We start from the raw sequence: 25,335 nt of genomic DNA on the forward strand, positions 1-25,335 counted from the left end.
ACGTAGAAGTGATAATGTGATGTGGGAGACAAACAAGGAAATAGTTTGTAATCTGGCTTAGCTGTCCTGGACATCCTAGAAGGAACTTAGACAAACAAATAATTGTACTGCTATTCTTTGCGTTTCTGGACACTTGGTCTTTGGGGAATTCTTGCATAGTAATGGTAGTGATAGGAGCAGGCTTTGAAGGTCTGAGACGTGCACTGCAGCCTCTTTCCTAGTAACTTCCCATCCTATTCCTTCCCTGATACATTTGGCTCTGAGCAGGAAGGAAGATGTTGTCTATACCAATGTCAGGATCCAGCTCGTAGGAGGGTGCACTGTTGTCTTTGAAAAGTATGGTGGGAGATGCAGTCTTGCTGGCAGGCCCTCCTAGGTTTGCTTTATCAGCTTGGAGGAATGCATTTTTATGCATAACAAATTTAATACTGATGTTTGTTGCTTAACCTAACTTTTGCAACTTCAAAATGAATGTGTTGTAAAGAAGGAATGATTCCATTAAAAAGCATCCTGTCAATGGAAATATTTGACTCATTTCCCAAGGCAGCTTTTGCTTTCTCCCTCTCTCTCAAAGTATTGAAATGTACTTGGGACAAGGACAGTGTGATGCTGTTTTCTTGTTCTCTGTTGTATTTCTCTCTATCTTAGCATTGAACTAATTTAAAGAAATATATACTCTGCATGAAGTACTTCTGCTAAAACCCACATTAATACAATTTGAGCTTGTCAGTTAGAATGTGGTTTTTGAAACATCTCCAGGTATGTTCTGTTGATGTCTCCTTAAAAAAGTCACTATTCTGTCATCTGTTGCTCTGTGTTATTTTCAACTCTAATTCTGGCAAGGCAGCCAAGAGATAAAGCTTTGGGAAGAGATTTTCTGAAGGTATTTCAGGACCCTCATCCTTTTTACTCTTTTTTTTTTTTTTTTTTTAATGTCTGTTTCCAAGGGAACTGAGGAGACATAAACAGGCAAAACTGACTCACTTCTGGTTGCAGGTTTTTAATCTGCTTGCATTTCCATGGAAACCAATCATGCAGCAAAAAAGGCTGAATTAATCAAAAGCAATCAAACCTTTATTATCAATGTAAATACTGGTTTATCTCTTTCAAAGCGAAATGGTACTTTTGTAAATTCTTGTATTTGGGTGTTACAATGTACTGAAGACATGGATCTTCTTGCAAGGATTTGGAAAATGTGTGCTCTTTCTCAGGTGGCTAAAGCCTTATGGATGTGTGGTGGTATCCTGGGTGGGTGAGTACGGCTGCCGTGTCTTGGGTTACTGCAAGTGTCATTTGTTCTGCGTCAAGGGAGTGGATCTTATGTACACTGACATCTGACTTCCGTTCTTTGTTTAATGAAGAACCAATGAAAAGATGTTCAGTTGGTGTGTGAGCAACTAGGCCATGGAGACAAACTTGTCCTCTTTGTAGAGAGAGTCACGTAATGGTTTTGTGCTCTGCTGTGGCTGTCCTACTTGCCTTTGCCAGAAGATGGGAATGCAGGAGTGCTCCTATAAAAAACAACAACTCCAGGCCAACTCAGCTTGGCACTGGGAGCATAAATGGTGAAAGTGGTTTGATCTGGGATGGCTGAATTGATGGTTAGGTGGCTGAGGGGGCATATTTTTTGACAAGGCATTCACAGTGCTGTTGTGAGGAGTAGCAAGCAAATGGTGATGGTAACAATTTTAATTGCTCTCTATGGGGTTAGCTTTAGTGGAGAGGGTGTGTGTATTCTTTAAAATAGACTTTGTTGCTGTTGCCTCTGCTTCCCAGGCTGGAAAGCCTGAGAGACTAATGCCTTGTGGGCATTACTTTTTTAAAAAAGACTGTTTTGGACAGTATTGTGCAGCACTCTAAGTTTCCTGGAACAGTTGCTTTTTTTTGCTTTGCAGGAAGAGACTGGGTACAGCACTGAGATGGATTGTTGTGAATTTTTTAATGTTTGAATTATTAGTAACTTGATGGTTTGTTTCATCCACTCAGCTGCAGAGTGTGTTAGTGCTGTGCTTTCTACACCAAAATTGGGAACAAATGTTTAGAAAGTTCTCATAACATGGATCCAGCTAAAGTTTTAAGGATCTGTTTGCTAGTTTTCAGATGCTTTAGGGATTTGAGGATCACAGTGATGATTTTTTGAAATGCTCAAAATAGCAAGTAATGTTATTGGGGCAGCAGTGAATATTAGAGACAAAGATGTAAAAATAGGAGTTAAAACAAGAGTTGCTGGTAAAGTAGCTTTATTTTTCTAAGATTTCTCATACTGGGCTGAAGTATTCCATTTGTGTTCAGTTTGAAACTTTAAGCTATACTATACCAACTATGGTGGATTGTTCTCTTATCTGTGCAGAACAGAGAAAAAAAATTGATTTGGTGCCCAGAAATTGTCAATGCTCAAGTTACTTTGTGCTCCCTCTTAGCTTGCCAGAATAAGGAGCATGGCTAAACTTAAACTCCAGCAACTTCAGGACACTTAGTTGTGGCAGTATCTTTCACAGCTGTAATTGTGCCAGCTATTTCTCTCGTGGCTGGAAGCTGATGTGTGTGTTCCTGATTGCTCTTGCTCCGGCTGTTGGATGTAACTGTGCAGAACTGCCTGCCCGGCTCACCCGAGGCTGCTGCCTGTGCCACCAGGACAGAAGAGACTGTCTGCTCACTGAATGTGAATCACAACTTAAGAGAGTTAAAATTTAAAAATTCATGAGTGCCTCCCTGTTTTTGAGAAGGCAGCTCTTCGCAGGACAGACTAGTAGCATAGGGGAATGAACGTGCCTCATCTTTTTCTGATCTGTTACCGCCTATTTAGTGAAATACCCGGCATTACTTTATGACCCTGCTGTCTCTCCAGGAATTTCAAGTGCTGCTATATTGTTAACAGTGCAGGACATAACTCTGCAGGAACAATGGGAAATGATGCATGACAGAGCTGTTGAGAGAGGGAGCAAGTATAATGTGCCTTGTCCTTGGGATTTCTCCAGAGGCGGAAACTCCCTGAACACTCTTCTGGCTTTAGAAGCGTATAAGGAGCAGGTTTAGTGAAGGTCATTAAGGGCATAGCACCCTAAGCATGTTTTGGCTTGAGGGGTGCCTATAACACTGTACTGTCCTATCTTCATTTTGGCTTTTTTAGGTTACTGTTTTAGTTCTGGGCCAGTGCTGACTTTTTAGCAAGATTGAAATGTTTGGTGCAAGAATACTTCTCCATCTTCCTGCTCAAGGCTGGGCCTTAGTTTTGTATTTTGAAATAGTAAGTTGCTCTTGCTTCTCTTGGCAGTGACTGTCTTGATGCTGTTTGAGTCCCTTTCTATTCCCCCCCCCCTCGATTTGTGTTATTAGCTCATGGGTACAATTGAAGAACTTGCCCAGTTTAAAGCAGAGTGTGATTTTTGTTTGTTTTACTCAGTTGACCTCAGCCTGACTTAGTATTTCACTTGCTTCACTTGCTCAACTCGTGCATTTTCTCCCTGGCCTCCCCACAAATTTTTGGGAAGGGTATGTTCCTGTGACTTTGGATGGGTGGATTGGGAGAGTAGAGTGTTCATAGGGAACAGTGTTCAGTGTCTTACATGCAGCCGAAGGTGTGTCTTCCAGTACAGATTTCCAGAGGTTAAAGTCAGCAGTTTTCCATATTCTGGAAAGGTACATTGCAGTGAAAGCACTTTACCTCTGGTAGCAATTGCTCTGCAGCTGAGTGCTTTCAGAGGTGAAAGGATTTATTCATCTCAGCTGACTGTGAACCCTTTAGCAGTGCGTTCAGCTGGAAACAATACCTCCTTGTGAGAGCTGTGTCATCCGTGTTAGTGAGTGGTTCTCTGCCTCTCCTCCTCCTCACTGTGCATCCCCCCACCTCTCACCTGTACCATTGCAGCACTGGCTCTAGTGATGAAGGTATTGTCAACCTCGATAGGAACTCACCCCCACCACTCATTTGATAGAGTAGATCACACTTTTTCCGTTGACTTTGATACAGGCTGGCTTTGGGCACCTTCCATGCTCACTTCAGTTCAGTTTCACATCAGTTCTACTGACCTTGGGACAAAGGAGGTTATTAGTGATTTGTCTCAAGCTGGACAGCCGGTGCAGCTGTAATCTGAATGCAGCCTTGGTACTGATTCTTACTGTGCCTGTCACACTTAGGGATGTTTTTCAGAGGAGATTTTTCCTAGTTTATCTTTTTTTCAACATTGTCACTATAACATCACATTTTTTGTCATTGCAGTCTGGGTTTACATCACAGTGTCAGGCTGAGGCAATAAAGCAGCCAAACAACCTGGGTATGACTTGCAAGGACAAGTACACTTGGGTCATGAGGTATAGTTCTCTATGAATTATGTATCTCTTCTGCACTTCAGAAGGAATGTAATTGTGCATCCAGGCAAAAAGTAATTTGTACTGTGCATGCATATCCTGAATAGATGTTTGAACCTGAGGTAGGTGATTTCAAGTGGTTACTCCTTCATGACACTGGGTGGTTGTATTACTCTTGTACGCATTGCTTTCCTGAGGAAGTTAACAGTGTGTGAGGATAGTGCCAAAATTCTAGTCAGGTACAGAAACTACAGGGTGTTTCTTAACCAGTTCTTGGTGTTTTGACTAACCAAAGGCCTCAACAATCCAGGAAATGTATATCTCTGAGAGTCAAAATTTAGCATTTCTCACTCAGTTCCAAAAAACTATTAAAAAAAATCAGAATGTATTAAAATCAACTATTTCCATTTTTAAGTGCTTATAAACATGCATGTTTCTTAACCTTTTTTCATATCACGCTGGGATCCCTCCTACTTGGTTCTGTTACAGCATGTCACTTTTTCACAGTTGTTACCCTGTGGTTTTAAGTGTTTGGACACTGATTAAATGTGAGTCCTCAGAGCTGCAGCAGTGCAGAAAGTGTACCCTTTAATCACTCACAGAACAAGAAGAGTTAACAACTACAGAAAAGTTAAACTGATATCTTTTGCAACTACAATGAGTGTGCATGTTCCAAGGAGTATCTTCTTTCAAAGCATTACGAATAGATGCATGTATGCTTTAAAAGAAGTAGTGAAGAAAAATATGGCAAAGAGATCAATAAAAGCTGAGTTTGTCCAACAGTTAAGTAGCAGATGGCTTCTTACTTCTGAAGGCTTACCCTTACTGTTGCAAAGTCAATAATTTATAAGTGCAATTGCGTCTTTTTGTCTTTGTTACAAGTTAATCGATCTCAGAGTAACTATAAAACACTATGTAAATATTGTTTCTCAGCTGTAATTGTGTCTGGACACCCTAATAAAAAAGTGTACTGAGGCACATTTCTTAGGATGAAATGTGATTAATACACTCACGAAGGTAGAGGAAGCTAAGGCACAGGAAAGTCAAATTTTTCTGTGTCATGCAGCAGCTCAAGGGCAGAGCTATGAATAGAATAAAGGTCTCAAGGTTTTTCATCTCAGCCCAGCTGGCCAAATGAGACTCTCTGTCCTATAATAACACATTCTACATCTGTAGTTCAGGAGGGCAGCAATACATTGAAGTTGCTTGCTTGACGCAAAGATCCTCTGTGGATGCTTGTAAAAACACAGGCAGTATTTCAGAGTACTGTATTGATGATAAAGCATGGTCTGCATGGGCAGTGCTGGTGGTGTGACGTAGGGACTGTAATTAGGGTATGATGTGGCTACTGTGAGTTGCTGCTAGAAGCTGCCTCAGATGCCTCTGTGCAAGTGCCTTCTGAACTAAGTGTGCAGCTTCAACTGTTGTGAATTTTGGTTTGGGGATCTTCAGCCTTCAGATTTGCCCCGTCAAAGGCCCTGTACTTCACTCTTTTTAGCTGCTTCAGTACCAGGGAGGTTTTTTTGTTTTGGTTTGGTTTTTTTTTTTGGGGGGGTTTTTTTTTTTTTTTTTGGTAGTGGAAAAGTTTAATTTTGTTCTCCATATATAAGCACAGGACTCTCTGTTCTTATGTTTAAACTTTAAAAAAAATACATGTTCAGGCAGACTAAACTTCTAGAATTTCTGCTCAAACAATGAAAGACTGAGCTTTCAGAAAGAGAGGAATAACGAAACAGGCTGTTTTAACCATAGCAATCACTAATGCTCTGGGTATAATTAGAAACCTAATTACTGTGAATTTACTTGCAAAGACTTTTCAGCCTTTTGAGACTTGCCCCACACAATTCTATCAGGTTCCAAGTGGAGCATGGGTGGTTCTCCATTAAGCTGCTAGGAAATTAGTAATGCTGCTTTTTTTTCTGCTAGCACCGCTGCTATAATATCTATTTAAAAGTGCCTTATCTGAGCAATGGAAAGGCTTTTATTATTTTTCATTATTATTCATTTTAACATTATTTTCTATATCTTTGAGTCCAGAGCTTTTGTGTTTGGGTTAGGTACCTCATTAGAAGCAAAAGCCTGAGTTAATGCAATGTAAAGAGTGCAAATTGAATTACAGTGGAAAAATATGTTAATTTTGATTGAATTTTCTAATTTTGTCTCTTATTTAACAATGCTTCAACTATGATTTTAATATTTCTATACTTTTGAAAGATAGGTTTATGCATTAATTTAGATTAGGTGTGAGGAAGAAATTCTTCACTGAGACACTGGAACAAGTTGCCCAGAGTTATTGATGCCCCATCCCTAGAAGTGTTTAAGGCCAGGCTGGATGGGGCATTGCCCAACCTGGTCTATTGGAAGATGTCCCCTGTCCATGGTGAAGGAATTGGAGCTAGATGATCCTGTAAGGTTCGTTCTAACCCAAACCACTCTGTGATTGAAAAAGAGGCCTTATTCATGTTACAAAAACATTAAAGACTCACCACTGTGTAACAGTATATTACTTCTCCTCGCTGTGTATTTTATTTCCCACAAAGTTGTTTTTATAATTACAGCATATTGTATTATGTAACAGTTTGTCCTTCTATGAATAGAAACGATGCCATTATCTGAATGGACTTTGGGCTGATTTCTGCTGAGGTCCTGGCTAAGCAATTTCGACTCCTCTTGCTTGCATTCAGATATTCTAAAAAACTCGTTTGTGTAGTGAATTGGTCCAGGGAACTGATATTGTGTGAAAATACAAAGACCTTCTCTTCCTCCTCCCTCCAGCTCTTTAGGAAGTGTTATTTTTAATCCGCCCCGGACGGACCGACGTGCGTAGCTCAGGATTTTTACTGAAACATGAGGATTTTTAGTGAAACTCCGCGGAGCCCCGCAGGTGAGGAGGGATGGGGCGGCCGGGCCTGCAGAGGCGGCCGGGTACCGCGCGGGGGCAGCAGAGGCCCGGCGCGCCCGCCATGTCACGGCCTCGGCGGGAACGTAGGTTTAAAAAACCACGAAAATGCCCACTAACAAAAACCCCGAGCATTCTCTCTTTTTTTTCGCAGTTACAGACTGGCAGCTGCCATCCCCTGGGTGAAAATTAAAAAAACCTTCCGTGGAAAGTCATTTGGTTTTACAGTACCTTAATTTGGAGAAACCCTGCTATTTATATCCACTTATATTTAACTGTCCACTACTGTTGCCCATACCTATTTTTATAATCTGATCAAGTCCCATCGTGGGAAATTTCTGGTTTTATCTCCTGACACTCCTGTTCAGAAGGTCTTTCTTAATTGATGGTTTTTTTTTTTTTCTTTTGCTTTCAGTTGAAATTCTGTATTTGCCCAAAGAATCTGGAGAGATTACACAGGAATGTAAGGTTTTGAGTACCATGCTTGCATTATTGCAGGGAGATGGAAATGTAGACTAATCTAAAATTCTTCAGAAGTCAGACATTGTTACTTTATTACATTGTTAATTTATTTACAAAACAGTTTGTTCCATATAAAGGACTTCTGCTGGCTGAGGAGAGAGAAGAAAAGTTCTTACTATTTAATCTTATCTCATCAGTTGCTTCTGTGGAGAAAATCTGTGGATGCTTCTAATCCTGAAAAATTGGACGATCCAGAAAACCTGCAGATCCTTCTGCAGAGGTTGAAGCAGGACGAGAATAAAGACACATTTGATAATTTGAATTGCTCTCCATCAGGTAGAATTTATATGGGAACTGAAGATGAAAATATGCTGCAGTCCTCTGACAAGTTATGATGGCATGTTTATAATTATTAAAACAACTACTGCTCTTAGTTTCATGTACTTTAAAGTAACAAGTAAAATAAAAGCTTTGGAGACAAGTTTGTGTTAAGAAGCACATCTGTTTTATATGTCTCTTGTGGTTCATGGCAAAGTCTGTATAGGTAAGTTCTTCCCCTCTGTCACGGTAACAGGTTCGTGTAAGGATGGCTGGGCCTGCTCAGGCCAGAGGCACAAGCAGCAGAATATCTCAGAAAACTGACAGTGGATTTGGCAGCTACTACTGTTTCTCCCCTCCTATTCTGTCTTCCTACAGTGTGACTTTTGGTTTCCTGAGATAGATATGTTATCTTTTTACATAATAGTGCCTGTTAACATTTTCAGACATGAACTTGTCCGACTGCTTTACAAACCTATATGAGAGTTTCTGTTACCATCTTCATGTGGTATTGAGCTTCCCAGACTAAGGATGTTCTCTGGAAAAGCATTCCACATCCCTAAAGCCTAGTTAAAACATTAATGAGTTAAGAAGATAGGGAGATAATTAGTGTTTCTAGGAACACTCAATAAAATTGCCTTAAATGAATGGCAAAGTATTTTATTTGTTTGTGGTTTTTTCTAAAAGTGATTAAGAAGATAGGGTAGTGAATGTTTAACTCTGGGTAGAAATTACAACGAGACTCTTAAGAATTTACCTGGGTTCAGAAAATAATTTAGCATCTATATGGAGGTTGGAAAGGCTAGGAGTGCCTGACTAACCGAGACTATAGACAGTCAGATTAACAAGGAGAATGAATAGTATTTCAAGGTATTAAACTTATTTTTGTGAACTTACTTGGAAAAAAATGTAATTGAAGCTGCACTTTTCCAAATGTTTTCTGTGTTGTAAGTACTTGAAAGATTAAGTGCACATACTACATTATTTCTTTGAAAGCAACTAATCTTTGTAGTTCTTAGGTTTGCACATTGTAACTGTTGACATGAGATCAGCTTGAAGATGAAAGTAGATTTATTCTAGCAAAGCAGGGTGAGATTGCAAATTAGTGTTGGGAAATATCAGAATTAGCCATATTCAGAAATTGAAATACTAGAAATGTTTAGAATCTCCATCTCTATTTTGTTGTTTAAAGCAGAATTTTTTTTGCATCTCTCATTTGACTTATTTGTGTATTTCTCTCTGATTCCATTTAGCCATTTTCGTTGCAGGCTTAATAGTAAAAAGAGCTCTTTTACTAAAGGTAACTGCAGTACATTCTTACGTTTGTGTGCCTCCATGTTCATTGTAAAGAGTGGGAAAAATAACTGTTTCCATCTTATATTATGTGTCCAGATATGGTAAGCTAGAGGAAAATAAACCAACATGGATTAATGTTCAATTTTTTCAGGTTTAAAATACCTTTAGAAAATCTTAAGTGTTTTAAAGAATAGAGAAAGTCTTTGCAAAATTAGAGGATAACGCTAGTTGGAATGAATGTTACTAAATTTCTTGTCCAACCCCTTGGTCAAAGCAGCATCAATTATTGGCTGAGACCAAGTCTTTATCCAGTCAGGTTTTGAAAACTTCCAAGAATGGAGACCGCACAGCCTTTCTGTGCAGTCTCATGGTGAACAGACTTTACATCCAACAGTTCAAACCTCTTGTTTCAACTTCTGCCCACTGCTGCTCATCGTTGCACCATGCGGCACTTTAGGAACCAGGCTCCATTTTCTCGGGAGCTTCCTGCAGGTGCTGGAGGGCTGCCCTTTGGCTTCCCCCAGGCACTGCCTTCTGTAGGCTAAACAAGCTCATTGCCTGAGGCCTTGTGTCAGCACCCTGGTGTTTGATCATGTGCATAATCCCTGCACAATCCCTTGTTTGTCTGTAGTCCTCCCTGGGGACAGGCATGATGTAGTGAACAGAGGGTTTGTTGTCATTTGGAGTGGTTTGGTTTTTTTTTTATATTTGGGTATTCCTGTACCCCTTGTCCTAAACATTGTTGCAGTTTTATGTCAGTTAAATCGTTCTAAATTGTTCTGTATACTTTCGGGTACCTCACCTTCTGTTTCAAACACCTTTTTATCGTGCATTTGTTGCACTAGAGTTGCTCGTATTGGGAGCTGGTTGAAGAAATGTCAGGTCAGTGAAAGGACACTTAACATGGAATGTACAATATTGAATGTATTGAATATACAATAACAATATAGGTATTGATGTTGCTGCCACAAAAACCTATTGCTTCTCAAGGGGATCAGCCCAAAAGCAGTTACTTATAAGGGAGTGTAGAACAGAGTGATAGGTAGAAATACAGACTTTCAGGTACCAGGCACTCTCTCTGGGCAACCAGTTCCAATGTGCTCAGGTAAAGACATTTTTCCTGAAGTCCCGTCAGAACATCTTAATCTGTAACTTGTGGCCATTGTCACTTCCTTCCCCTGAAGGACTTGCAGGATAGAGTGGGTATAAAATATGTGTTCAATATGCCTACACTTTTTTTTGTTTATAATTGTAGGTATAAAGTGAAGACCAGAAGACAGTGTGAGAAGTAATTACCAAAGTAATCAGGGCTGTCTCTTGAAATTTCAGAACTCAACAGATGAGAAGGTCAGTGAGGAAAGGCAGTGGCTGTTTGTACAATGCTTCTAATTTAGGCTCTGAGCGCTTGACACACAGCTGTTTAGTAAGCTCAGAATAACAAAGAACTGTTTGAAAGAGGATGGCTGTTACTGACTGCTGTAATCAGAAGCTGAGGACTCCTGTGAAGATGATGGTTGCAAGGGGGGCCATTCGTGTTGTAATTAGTTCCCTCTGGAGAAGGCAGAGCTGCTGAAAATAGCTGGATTGGGTGTGAACGCTGCTGCCAGCTATTAATGATAGGCATGTCTGGATTGTGACTAAAAATGTGGAAATATCTGGAGTGTTAAACATAGGTTTGTTCATTATTGACGTGACTATAAATTTGGGGTTGCAACTCGTTTCAGAGGGAGTTGGACACTGCAACGTGTTGCATCCAAAAGGAGTGGTGTCCTTAAAGTCTCCTTTGTGTATTTATGTTTGGTGTTTCTAATCCTTATGAGCATTTGTATCACTTATTTGATCATGTTTCAATTTTCTGCACATCTTTCTTCAATTTTCTTCAAGTTCTGCCATTCCTGGTGTAGCACAGATGTTGTTTTCCATACTGTTTTTTGAGGTAGTTTATTTTTTCAGTCAGGCATCCGCACTAAGCTGTTTAAATCTCTCCCATGAATTGCTTCATTGATTCAAAACTCTGTGGTATAGGAAGACTGAAGGTATTTCGTGAATTGTGCAACAAGATATGTGCTGGTGGCAACCATAGTGTTGTATGTTGCTGATTCATTTCCCTTTTGAGTCTTTTTAGCCATTGCATGCAATTGTCTGTCTTTCTGCCTGCTGTGACTGCACCAACAGTAGTGATGGTGTGTTTGTCATAGCAGCTCCAATTTTTGTCCTTGAAAGGTGAGATTTCCCAAGCTACTAATCCATAACAAATACCATAATTTCTTTTTTTTTAGTGGGAGTTGAGAAGTAAGTGTACTCCTCTTCTAAGATATCTTATAATATTTTTTATCAGTTCAGTGTGTGCCTCTGTACACTTTATAACACATTTTAATTAAAAAGCATTATTTGTGGTATTTCCTTTGTCCCTGTCCAGTGGGAGCTGGTGGAGTGAATGTTTCCAGAAGGCTTCATTTTGCATTGATTGCTGGGTGGTTCCCTTCCTGCATCCTGTACAGTGAAGCCTCATCTCTGGAATGTCTGTCTGGTCCAATAAAATGGTTGGGAAATGCAGTTACACAGAATCATGTGGGGTATAAATCCCCTGCAATTGCATGTTGAATGCTGGGCTCTGAGAGGATTATAAACACATGGTGGTGCTTGCATATTGCAAGTTTTATCTTGAAGATAGGAGGAAATCCATGTTAATAATTTTTAATTTCTATTTCTTCCATGTTGTTTCTCCATCAAGGCAAATATTTTTTGGCTTCTCTGAAAGCATTGGCTTGAACCAGTCTCAAATTTCTAGATGGATGTTGGTCAATTGTACTGAGAAAGAAGTTACGTTGTTGTGATTGTAACCTTCTTAGGACTTGGATTGCATTGAAGAATTATGTTTCTTTGGCCATAAAGCAGAAGCCTCCTTCCTTATTGCTATCCTAATGCTAAAAATGATTGAAAATTAATTTTCTTTCTTTTTTTTAAAGCACTGACAGCAGCAAGATAGTATCAGCAAGTGAGAATATCAGTCCTGAGCAGTCAGTCTGTAGGTAAGAAAGGGGTGGTGTTAAGTTCCAAAATAATTATTTAAGTTTTGAGAACATAATTAGAATTTATTTTTAACTTAATTTCTTATTTATATTATGTACCTCAGTGCTGTTATCTTGCATTTTTGTACTCCTGGCACTCTGTCATTTAGTCCAGCTACCTCACTGGCATTAAGAAACAACAGGGAGTGAGCTGGAAGTACAAGTCAGTTTCCTTTCCTTCTGTATAACATTTAGGTACTTTCTAAGATACTTTAGTAAATATTTAATTTGAAAAAAATGATTGTCCTATGTTTTTTAAAAATGTAGATTAATATGCTTGATTTCTAGTACTGTGTGTTTTCTTGATTATCTGATCTTAAATGTTACTACTTGTTTTAGAAGTTGTATATTTTAATAATGGCCATTCAAAATGTTTTCCTTTATAGGAAATTGTAGCAAATAGCACTGGAAAGAACTACAGGAGGTCTTTCTCTTGGCATTTAGAAACAATATTTTTAACATCTTTTTATTCCAACATGTCATAAGTACTCTATAAAATCTAATCAGGGAAACTGGTACGACCTATCCCAGTGCTTAAATATCCTTCCCTCTAGTCAGATTTTTCCTGATGTCTACTCTAAGTCACTTTGACCACAATGAAGTCAATTGCAAGCTTTTCTGACTTTCACCCTTTCTTGGTTTAATTTTTTTCTCACCTCAACATGTGTTTGTGAGTTTTAGATTAGTTGATAAGCTTCTTGCAGTCTTATTTTCTTCAGATTTGAGCTTTATAATCTTTCTAGTGGAGAGATTTTTTTAAAATATTAAACATTGTTACTTCTTAATGGTTGCTCTCTAACTTGTATGTTTCTTGGAGTGTGGTACTCCAGCATGTATTTCTTTGGAGGCTCTATCTTCATGATTGGAATAGAAAAATGTGGTTTGCAGTTGATGCTTTTCAGTGCAAAGACATGGGGGTTTCAGTGTTGTGGTGCCAATTCAGATCTGCCTGCTGTTCACTGTAACTCATTACAATACCATTGACTCCCCTCAGAAATACTTTGTTCCCTTGCCAAGATCAAATATTTGTATACTTGCCACACGCTTGGAAGTCATGTTGCTGTGGAATGTATGAAAATGTGGTTCTAAGTCTGCTCTGATGGAAAGACATGAAACCATCTTTGAAGCTTCAAAGTTGTGTTCTTTGGTCCAAGGCAACTGTCTCCCATTGCTTCAGGATACACTGAACTGGGTGGAAGTGTCTTGTTGACAATATAGTTAAGGACAACTTGTTTTGTTCAGTTTCTTTTGTTTTAAGCTCTGTAGGTATTTTCTGTCATGTGTCACCTTGCCCTGAAAAGATTCTTGGGTCAAGCAGTAGAGGTTTCTTTTCCATTGCAAGTTGTACAAGTTTGTTTCTTCTCTGTACTGAAGGAGTTCTTTTTTCTCTTGTTTTGTTTTTTTTTCCTGTAGTTCTGGATTACATTTCAGTGTATTCATTCACAGTTCATTTTTGGCACGGTCGTCTTAAGCATGTAATCCAGTTAGAGTGTTCCTTGCTTCTTGTATGTCTTTTCCTCCTTGTGCTTGTTCATACAGGCTGCCTGTGGTGAGATGCCCCTGCTTCAAATCACACTTGGGGGCATTTTTTCCCCTGGAGTGCTCATGCAGTTTGTCCTCATCCTCCCTCACATTGCCTTCCATGTGAGGGGAGAAGAACAGTAATACACTCAGTTTCTGAATTTCTCTGCTGATGAAGATCATCAGTTGGACACTGTGAGGGTGGTGTCTCCTCAGGTTCAGGGCTTTTGCTGAAGCTTCACGGTGACCCTGCGTGGATGGGTCTGGAATCTTCATCACAGGGGAAGCCCACAGCACACTCTGCCTCACCTCCCTGTTTCTGCTCTTGCTGTGGTGCATCTGCAGTGTGATTGTCCTTCTTCCAGCATGGGTATGCTGGGTTATCACAGGATATCAGAAGTACAGGAGTCTTCCTGTGTTGTTACCCCCAGGGCCATTTTCCAGATGGGATGTAGCCTTCAAGTTGCTTTTTGAAAAACCTTGTGGTAGGATGTTTGGATTTCTCTGATGTGTGACTGTTGAGTGATACACTGATTTTAAAATCTAAAACCCCCTTCTGTCTTTACAGAAATGATCCAGAAAATATTACTGTCGTGTTGAGTGGGTCTTGTCTTCCTTAGAAAATAGTGTTCAATTTATTTTCTTTTTGTTAATTTTAAAATGATTTTTAAGGCTAAGTCTGTCTTTTTCTAATCACAGAAGAAGGTCTTGGGCAAATAGATTAACATCATAACCAACCCAAAACCTGGCTCCATAGTAGGAAGAAACTAACATAACTGGAACATCTTTACAGGGAGTGAGATAATTAATGAATAAAGCTAGGTAAGTGCTTTGGATGGATTGAGTGTTCCCGATGGTCAGGGCTGGATTTCACCTTATGCAGTGCAGCTTTGGAACAGCAGAGGGTACTGTTGGTGCAAGATAAAAAATGAGATTTTTCACACCAAGCTTGGAATTTTTTTTTGCTCCTAATATGTTGTTCATCGGAACTGTTGACATGTTATTAGTTGTTGTTAGATCGTTGCCTCATCTTCATAACATGCATTTATGGATTTACTAAGTACTTTTGTGGAGAATCCCTTAATTAAGTATGAACGTTTTCTCATTAGTTTTGCTGTCACAAAAAGTGCTTCAAAGGTGTGTATTCTGATACAGCTTTTTTGTCCTTCAGTCTTGTGGAAGGACTGTTTCTTCTTTGTTCTAGATTGAGGAGCTGATTATGCTGGAATTTTCCAGAGAGTTTTTCTTCTGGAGATAAAGTATATAAAAAAACCCAATAAAGATTTGGGGACAAAGTTGCAATTATTCCATCTCTTGTTGGACAGCCCTACTCTCTTCTCCCGTGTTTTATTTACCACATTCTTGCACAGTCTCTGGCTGCTGTTTGCCAGAGTTGTGCTTTATTAGGATGTCAACAGGTGGGCTGTTATTTAAGACCTGCTTTTAAGGAATGTTGCCGTTTTGCCAGGGATCTTTTCAGTTCTGTGAAAAGGACCTAAACTTTCCAAATCTAAGTTTCTGAGAATACAGTTACATAGTGTGTTGATTTTTGTGTTGTCTGCTCTAAGTGACTACATAGTAGCATTTTTAAGGACTATTATTGGTGACTTTTGTCCCATACGTTTTCAGTGATCCAATTTACCACCTCCCCTCACCCTGTGAGCAGTTGTCATGGCACAGCTGTGCTGGGAGCAGTAGCAGTGATGTGCTGGGCCACATAGGGTGTGAAAGTTTCCTAAATTTTGCTTTGCTGCCAAAGTATCCTGTGTGGCCTTGAGGTTGGTGTTAATTTGGGGTTTGAATTGGTAATCATGGAAGTGAGACACCTTCAGTTTGGTCACTGCTATATTCTGGCTGTACTGTAATGTGCTTATGCTCTTGGAAATGGTTTCAAACTGAGAGTGTAGGTTTAGACTGAATATTAGGAAGAAAGTATTTACTATGAGGGTGGTGAGGCACTAGAAGAGGGTGCCCAGAGAGATTGTGGCTGCCTCATTCCTGGAAGTTTTGAAGGCCTGGTTGGACAGGGGTTTGAGCAACCTGGTCTAGTGGAAGTTGTCCCTGCCTGTGGCAGGGAGTTAGAACTAGATGGTTTCCAAACCAAACCATTCTGTGATTCCCTGGGATTCTGGTACGGGCTTATTTGTTATTAAGTTGGCAAAACAACTTCTTTGTGAGCAAAGTTTTCTGCTTTGCAAAGTGATCTAAGCCACAGTATCAGAAGACACCGCTTGTAGATACAAGATATAGTAGGTATAGTAGCAAACTCACTGAAGCACTTCATGTGCTGAGTCTACCTCTCACCATGGTTTGTCCTCATGGATAATTTTACAGGATAATTTTACATGGATAATTTTACAGTGTGATGTTGTTGAGAGAAGACCTTATGTAGACAGACTAGAAAAAGAAAAATATTCATAGGCCACAATAACTTCTCCCAGTTTGTCTTCATTCTTCTGCACGTTTCTGGGATGGTAGGTAGCATTTAGTGATGGAATCTGTTGGGAGCAGAAAATGAGATGCTTGATAGGGGTAGGGCTACAGTGGAGGAAGAGTGGATAGAAAGATATTAATGTGCTTTTGGGCTTTGGCTGCAGGAAACACTGCTAGCACTGGCTATAAATGTGTTTTCAAACATTACTTGCATTCTTTGTGCTTCAACCCTAACCCTTATTTCTACAGTTTACCTTGAGCCATCTTTTTCTGTTTGACTGATGGCATAGCAAACAATGCCAGCCTGCTGCAAAACAGCAGAAAACCAAAATGGAAAGGCATTTTACCAGTTTGCCCTTTCAGCCAGGGGAGCCCTTGCGATGACTCAAAGGAGGAGGCCTAGGAGGATGGGCTGTTTGGGGCTGTGATGGGAAGCTGTGCCTTCCGTGGCATCACTATGTAAATTTTCACCTATCTGAATGCAGGGCATTCAGGGCATTGGCCAGGGTGAAATTGGATGGGGGAATTTGTCAGTGCAGGGCACTTCAGTCATGTTGAATGTGTTGAACAACTCTAGAGAAACTGCACAGATGCTTCTAACTCAATACCTGGCCAAAACACTCCAGTGTGCACATTGTATTTAATTGGCTGCTCCTCTTGTGAAAGGCAGTAATAAAACCCTATTTATTATGGGTAATAATCATGACCTCAGCAGGATCATTGGATTTTCACTCCTGGACTCAAATAGTAGCCATTAACAATGTATTTCATTATACTGGGAAGGAAATTCTCTGTGGGTCCTAACCTTGTAGTTATTAGATTTACCCTGTGCTCTGTTTGGGATAAATTGAGTTCTCACTTTTTTAAGGTATTGTTAAGAATTTTTGCCTGGCATAATATTACCAGCAGACTGGAAGGTTTGTCTTTTTTGCAGTTGATTCCTCTGCATTTAGTTTCTTCAAAGCAGTCTCAGTTGAGGGGGCGGTACTTGCACTAAAATTCTAGAGTCACAAAATAGTTTTAACTAGGAGGCACCCCCATAGTACAGATGTGGTTTTTTCTTAGGTTGAAACAGAATTTTCTGCTTTTCGGTTTGTTCCCATTACCTACTGTCCTTTCACTGGGCACCTTACCTCTGAGCCCATCTCTGCCTTCTTTAATCCTGCCCATCAGGTTACGTTACTGAGATCCTCCTGAGCCTTCTCTGCTCAAGGCTGAACAACCCCAGCTCTCTCAGCCTCCCCTCGTGGCAGATGCCCCAATCCTTTAATCATCTTAGCTCGCTGGACTTGTTCCAATGTGTGTCTCTGTAGAGGGGAGCCCAGCAGTGCCCCAGCCCTGCAGCAGAGCCCCCCTGGTGCTGAGCCAGGGGAAGGGTCTCCCCACCCTGGGGGCTGTTGGCTGCCGTTGCGACCAGTGCATGTTGCTGGCTTGGTTCAGCTGCTCTACCCAGATTCACAGGTCCTTCTTTGCAAAGCTGTGTTCCAGTAGGTTGGCACCCAGCCTGTAGGGCATAGTTTTTCCTCTCCAGGAGCAGGACTTTGCATTTTTCTTTGCAGAACGTCATGAGATCTGCCTGCCCATTTCTCCAGGCCTTTTCCATATTTTTTTCTCGGCAGGAAGCCCACGTTTTCCCAAGTCTTCTTTTTGCTGCTCAGTTACTTATGGAAGCATTTCTTGTCCCTGTTTTCAGCTCCAGGCAAGATTTGACCTTCTTAAATCTGTCTTCGCACACTAGGGCAGTGTCTCTACATTCATCCATGCTCACCTGACCCCATTCCCACCTCTCGTGCGCATTCTTTTTATATTTGCATATTGTCAAAAGCTCCTTGTTGATCTATGTGGGTCTCCTGGTAGCATTGCTTCATTTTCTGCACACTGGCTCTATGATTCTTGAGCATGATGGAGGTCATTCTTCAAAATGAGCAAACTCTCCTGCACTGGTCTTCTCCCAAGGCCCATATCCTGTGGGTTTTTCTGAAGCTGATCCCTGAATTCTGCTCTCATGAAGCCCAAACTTACGATCGTGCAACTTTCCTTGTTTCCTTTGCCTTGGTTCACACTTAAGGTTTGGTTCCTGGCAACTTCCCTGGCTTTAGTGTCAGAAATCTGCATTTATTGGAGTTGGCCAGATCAGTGTTTTAATCTGAACTGGTGTTTGTATCAGATATTCATACCATGAATGAACCAGACACACCAGGTGTGGGTGTGTGTTAAGTGTTCCTGAATTTTTTTTTGCATGTTCTTGACTTATATTTACTGATCCATCTGTTCCTTATGTATGTTGGTGTCATGTACCAGTGCTGGTACTGCTACCATTAGTGTCTCCCACTCCAGTTGCTGGTCACAGATTTACCTTAGAAAAAAATTTCCATGTAGTTAGATGAGTTAGATGTCATTAAAATTACTCCCTTGCTAGACCCTTTCTCATTCCCTTAATGGGGCTTAAATTTGCACAGTTTGGCCATTCCCTGGATTGTTCTTACATCATGGTATAACCCAAAGCATTTCTTCATGGTAAACCTGCCCTGTCCTACACGTATCCACAAGAGAAACTGCACAACTAGAAATTATATAGGCTGTTCTGTTTGTAACAGCCCCAAATGTCCTCAATATCCATGTGATCATTTGTCAGTTTCATGTATCATGGGTATGACCAAGGTATGATAGGATTCTGGCAAGTGATCTATCTGCTTTTTCAGGAGTGGTTTTCTTGGTGGAATTTGTCCAATACCTTTCCTCAAGTTCTGCATATTCTCCCAACACCCCATTATCTGTAAGCAGTGTCTCCAGTTACCTGTAAGCAGTAACTGTACCAGATGATTTTAAAGGAGAGTGGATGCACAGCTCTAAAATGCTGTACCTCAGACTGATCCTAGTTAGTATCAAGCATCCTGGTTATCACAGATGGTGAAATGCTGGCAAAAATGCTTGCAAAAGTGATTTGGGAAGGCTCTGCTTGCTGTCAGTCACTACTGCCAAATTAGCTTAATTAAAACCAGCTGTGGGCAAGTGCTCTGCTGCAACTGATAACTTTATTTCCTTCTCTGAAGTCTTGTGGGCCTGGGGCTGGTGATAACGAGCTGCTTGGATGCAGTGAGGATCTTAAAGTGTTTGCAGTTCTCTTACATATGTGCAATTTTGAAGTTGGCCTTAAATCCTGCTTTTGGCTTGGGTTTCTCCATATGGAGTCCTTGGCCTTGGGATGATGAGGTTTGTGTGTCGCCTTGAATAGCATCTACTATGGTTAGTGTTGCCATTTCTTGATTTAGTTTGGGAGAGTTGGTGGGCATGTTTGTTTTTATATGGTTTAAAAGGAATGTCAAGGTTATCCAGCCTGAGAAAGTCACTCTTTTATTACAGTTTAAAAACCTCATGAACCTAAGAACCTCTTCCTCTACAACCAATCCCTGACTTTGAAACCCAACAGTTTAAGCCATTCAACACGGTTTGCCTTTTCTGGGTGACCAGCAGGCCTTTGTGTTTTTGTGAACTGCTGTCTCAGGCTTCTGCAATATTCTTTATTTGTAGAATGCCCTACTCATTGCTATCTCCCTTCCCTTAATCCCTCTCCTCTCCTTCCCTATCATCTGCTGAGTTGTGCAGGCAATTTCATAGTCAAAATTAGGGCCAAAAAGTTGCCAACACTGATGACTTGTCACAAACCAAGAAAAGGCCTTTTTCCATTTCTGAACTGATCCCAGACCTGCCAACATCAAGCTGTTGGGTTTCTTTGCCAGTCAAATGAAGTTGTGTTAGATGAGGCAGCTGTTTTAGAATAAGGTTAATAAAATGACTGTTGCCTTTTATAACAAGTTCTGCTAGTGGAGTAATCCAGAACTGGTGAAACTCTAAAATTTGTGAATCCCAGTGAGCCTGTGAAATCCTGGCTGGAAGCACACTTCAGCAGGTGGCTGGAAATGCTAATAAGGAATGGAGTCTGTACAGGAGTGCTGTGGAAGTTTTGTCTTTCTGAGATTACAGTAGATTTTCTTTGTAGAAATTGACTTAGAAAGGGAGTTGTTCTTGGCATCTCTCAATTTCTGAAGTTTCAGCTTTTGGTGAAGTTGAGTTGACAGTTTCACGGGATCTTCAACAACAACAAAAAATCAGTGCTTCAGTGATGCTGCTACACTGGATGCTGGATTACTGTTCTTGAGCAAGTTTATCCCTTGTCTCGATATTTTCATTAAAGTAGTCCATTTATGTGGGTTGGGGGGGTTTTTTTCCCCATTTTTGTGGTGGATTTTCATATTTAGTTTTGTTTTCCAGAGGCATTTTGCTTGCTTGTATCAAAGATGCAAGAGACACTGTGGCTTTCCTGAATAGGGTCACCCACTATGTTTGGATGGAGTGTCGTTCTCTGTAGTTCTCTGGTATTTTACTGCCTATTCCAGTTTTGCACACAAGCTTTGTGTCACTGTAACCTTCAGTCTGATTGACAAGGATCTTTTTGATAGAATTTATCCATGGACAGTAAGAGTTGTTGTAGCTGGAGGTGAGACTGGCGCTTTTTTTTTTTTTTTTTTTTTTTTTTTTAGTCCTTTATCCACTTAGAAGAGTGGCTGCTGACTTTTAGTTGCTGCTGACTTGGAAACTACCCTATGAGTTACTTTTTTTAAAGAGGCTTGCTTGCTTTATGAAACCCTTCGGGGAAGTGCTAAGCAGTTTAATTCCATTGATCCTAGACTGGAACCAAAGTTTCTTCTTATTTAACCTTCTGAGTGCCTTGGAATTATTTTAATGCTTTTTTTTTGGTTGGTTGGATGTTTTTTGTTTTTTTTCCCTCACTGGCTTGTTTCTCTGCCAAGTGCTAATTTAAAGGGATTCATTGTATTTTGCTATGTGGTGTGATAGGAGGAACACTTTTCCTTTAGATTGTCTCCAGCTGTATTTGTCCAGGGACTGGGTGATGTGTGTGGTGATCAACTTCCACTCCTGCAGCTGCTATTTCAATAAGTTTTTCATTGTCCTGCAATTTCTGCACATGGAAATGAGGCATTACTGACAATATTTAGTGCATCCCTGGGTTTTCTTATGTTTTGATGAACTTTTTTTTAAATTAAAAGCAAACATTTCTGTAAAAGAAAATAATAGGAAATGAGAATATATGCACTGTTCACTTACTGTTGTTTTTGTTTTGGAGGCTTTTATTAGTTTGTTTTTTTTCCTCCAAGTGTAGGTGCTTTCATGGTCAAGCAGATACTCTGGGAACACTTTTATTTCAGATTTGCTTGTGTCAGTGTTTGGTTTAGGATGTGAAGGCTTTTGTGTAGGCATAATGCCCTTTGTAGACCAGTTAGTGTGTCAGTAAGGTAAAGACAAGATGCTCCTCAAGCCAGTCAGCTTGGGAAGAACTTATGCTCCCTATCTCTCTGTGTATGTCCACTACCTATAAAATCACATACTGTGTAGGACCTCTCGAATCAAATTTTATTTTGGAAGTTTTAGCACGTTTTGGAAACTTACTAAGTTCTAGGATTTGGTGGGCCAGAAATCTCTTTAAATTTTGGAATCAGTTGTGGCGATGCTGTTAAACAAGTTCCCATAAACTTCCCCCAACCCCAAACTGCAAAATACATGAGTGAGAAATGGATCCTGCATATTTTCTGTTCAGCATCACCTTTCATGTTGATAAGTGAGCTAGGTGCTTGCAACGCAAAAGAAATTCAAGTGTAGTAATTTTCTAGACAAGATGCCTCTAAAACACTTGTATTCAGGAGATGTTTTGTGCTTATACCTCATACCTTACTCCTTCCTGTGATTTGTTTGTGCTCCAGGCAGAGACAGGAAATATGACAAATCTCACTGTAAAATTCTACATAGATCATCTTGTTGGCAGTTATTGTGGTAGTTGGGCCAGATGTTGTGTGCTTTAAGGTTTTGGGAAGCTTTTGACCACTGGCTAAATATCCTAAGTTGTAGATCAATTTCAAACAAACTCAAGAATGTGAATTTTCTGATGGAAGTATTCGTACTTCTGCTTTTGAGAAAGGAGGGGTTCCTGAGAGCTTGGAAAAGGAGAAGGTTTTTGCATGTGAGGGAAAGGGAGGAAAAAATAGTTGAGTGGCTCCAGTAGGCATAAAACCAGGACCAGTCTGTTAAAATAGTTGTTGTCCTGATTGTCATTAATCATGTGTAGGCATCTTCATTTATGTAAACCAGAAAATAATGTGCATCAGCCTTCCAGAGTTCTCTGACAGTTGTGTGTGTATATATAAGTTTGAGACACAACCTGTGTTTTATTAAGGTAAAAGCCCATGTCTGTATTTAGAAAAAGTGCTACAAGACTAAAGCAATTTATTTCAAATGATAAATGCTTTGTGTTTTATAGTATCTAAGCTAACAATATATACTTTTTTTCCAGCATGAAAATACAGAATTAATTTTCTCTATGCAGTGTAATTCCCCAACTGCCACTACCCATTTTCTGTCTTGCCACATAGATTGTTCTCTTCAAAGAGAGAAACTGTACTGTTTTGTAATTTATTGCATGTTCCTCTACGGAATTTGGGAGTATGACTGACTGTGCCACAATAATAATTGAAACCAAAATATGAGGCTTGTCTTAGGAGATAATAAGCTCCTTAAAATACTGAGAATCTGTTTGGGATTAGCTATAAAGGATTTCTCATTGTCAAGAAAAGAACCTCTTGGATACCAGCTTTATTGGCAGAGTTTGGCCTGGGTGTTTTTTGTGACTTTATCGTAGTTCTGTACCTTCTCTAGAGTTGTGTTCCTCAAAACATATCTTCATTGAATGCCTGCAGCACCTCGATCTCCCCTTCTCCTTTGTCTCTCCATCTCTCTTCTGGAAAGTGCAAGGTAAGAAGCAGGTGCTGTTTGCCTTCCTCTGGAACAGGGAGCTGTGATGGACATGGAGGAGCTGCAAGTCCCTGATGCTCAGTGAAGCACCATGTTGGTCATGGCTCTGCGAAGTTGTGTAGTAGATTCAAATAAATACTGATCTTATGAGTAAAACATACCAGCCCTTCCTGCCACCAAACAGTTATTTAGGCGCTGCTGAAGACAATAGCAATGTAATATCCTTCTGAAGCATTTGCCAGCTGGCGCAGGACACCACATCTTTTCATTCCGTTCATTCATTGCTGAATAAAGAAAATTGGCATGCTCAGACCATTTTAAAAATACATCTGTTCAGAACATGAGTGTTGTTTCTTGTTCAGTTCGTTTACCACTTCATAACAAACGTCCTGATGAAAAAGGAGCAATGCACAAAATAGCAAGTGTAAAAAGGTTGGTTAGGTTCCATGAAATTCATAAAAATTGCATAAAGAAATATTACTACATCTCTCAAGTTCAGTATTGTTAAGAGAGCTGTATTTTCAATTAAATGACAGGAAATTGAGAGGTGATAGAGGATGACTTTTCTGTTTACAATGTAACCAGTAGACCTTGATGCCACATTAAATTCTCCAGACAAGTGATAATACTTTGCTATATCCATTCTTTGCTCTCAAGCCTTTTATCCAAGGGTCTTTGGAAAAAATCAGATTGTTTATTTTTATGGATGAGAAACAATTTAATCAAAGGACTTGTTCAGGGCTGCATGGGTTATAGCAAAATTACCGCTGTTGGCTGTGGTTTAGTTTGCAGAGACACACTCAGAGCCAGCTGTGCCTGCCCTCCCTGCAGCAGAGCTTGTGCTGAGCCTCAGCACTCCGTGTCAAGTTTCCCGGTGTGGAAGCCGGCTGGCTCCAGGCTGAAGCACAAAAGGGACCTCTTGTCCAATCTGAGTGGATGGCCAAGGAATTTGGGTTCAGATCTAAGCTTGGCTGTGAAGTCAACTGTCAATAAAATGGGTGTTTTCGGTCAGCCACAAAAATGGCTATGGACCTTCTTTAGTACTGTGTGCTTTGTAAATCGGATGGTATTTAAAGGGTTAGTGGCTAGAGCAACAATGCAGAAACTTTTAAATTGGTATAGAGCATAAGTGAATTACTGTTAAGAATGAGATATTTCCATTATTATATCTCTCAATGATGTGTGTTCTCAAATGAGGATGAATCTTCTCTCACAGGTGCGTTATGTGAAACAAGCATCGTCCTATTTTCACATCTCTGTACCAAAATAAGTATAACCTGGTGGCACACAGGACAGGCATTCAAATTTAGTGCAGCCTTGTTTTAAGACAGTTTAAACCCAGAGTTTATTGGAAGTGGTCTTTACAGTCAGATGTTTCCTGTTGCTGAAGATGTGTCCTGTTGCTGAGTGACTTTTCCCATAAAGGGACTAAGTTTTGAACTTTGAACCTTGGTCTCCTATCAGCTGCAGACAGCACTGGACTGAAACTCTTCATGTGTTTTACTTGCCAAAACTTACAGTCCGTTTATTTGCTGCTCACAGCTCCCACATCTGTGATTAGGAAGTGTGCCTGTGCTCTGTATGTGTCATCTTTATATGTAATTTCTCATCTTAGATATTGAAAATGTTAGAATTATGCTGTTCAAACAATGCACTTGAGATCATAGCTCTTTATGTCATCTAAACATGAGAGCACTACTGATTGTTTTTGACAGAGTACTTGTGTAGGAGCTGAGATTACCAGTAAGAGTGGTATTATATATGTTTCCTTTGACCTTCACTGATGCTGTGTGGGGCTTAGCTGATGTCTTAATTAGTGCCTTGAGTTTTAAATGATGAATGAGAGTCACTTGGAACATCCTTGAACTGTGGCACAAAAGATGTTATTGTAGTGACCAGTGCCCTTAACATAGAGCCATCTCACTGTGTTCAGAAAAAAGGGTGTCAAGTAGTAAAATCCTTGGCACTATAGAAGAAAGAGCTTAGTAAAGCAAAATAGACCAAGCTGGAGGAATGGGGAGCCCAACATTAATGCAAAAGTAGGATACTTAATAAGTTAGTAGGATGGCATTTGTCATTAGACCGAGTAAATTAGTTAGCCCTTCCCTAAATCCATCTTCAGCATGCTGAACAATGTGTTAGGAAGTGAAGGTTGCCCTGTCAAGGAAATTTTAAGTGCAGGCAGTTATGTTTTTCTGAATC

General features: G+C 40.1%; 1 protein-coding gene across 12 annotated transcripts in view; it reads left to right on the forward strand.

Annotated features, from left to right (window-relative positions):
• Positions 1-25,335, forward strand: part of ST3GAL3 (ST3 beta-galactoside alpha-2,3-sialyltransferase 3) — a 177,841-nt gene that overhangs the window by 10,288 nt on the left and 142,218 nt on the right. Inside the window, exon 1 of one of the 12 annotated variants that reach the window (XM_066192680.1) lies at positions 12,282-12,315. The exons of the other annotated variants lie outside the window; for them this stretch is intronic. The gene's annotated coding sequence lies outside the window, so the exon portion shown is untranslated. Of the gene's footprint in view, positions 1-12,281; positions 12,316-25,335 lie in introns of those variants that run through there. 12 annotated transcript variants of the gene reach the window in all.

The sequence above is a fragment of the Chamaea fasciata genome, unplaced genomic scaffold, assembly GCF_029207755.1.
Source record: "Chamaea fasciata isolate MVZ Bird 193981 ecotype frontalis unplaced genomic scaffold, bChaFas1.0.hap1 SCAF_10, whole genome shotgun sequence".
Classification (NCBI taxonomy): Eukaryota; Metazoa; Chordata; class Aves; order Passeriformes; family Sylviidae; genus Chamaea; species Chamaea fasciata.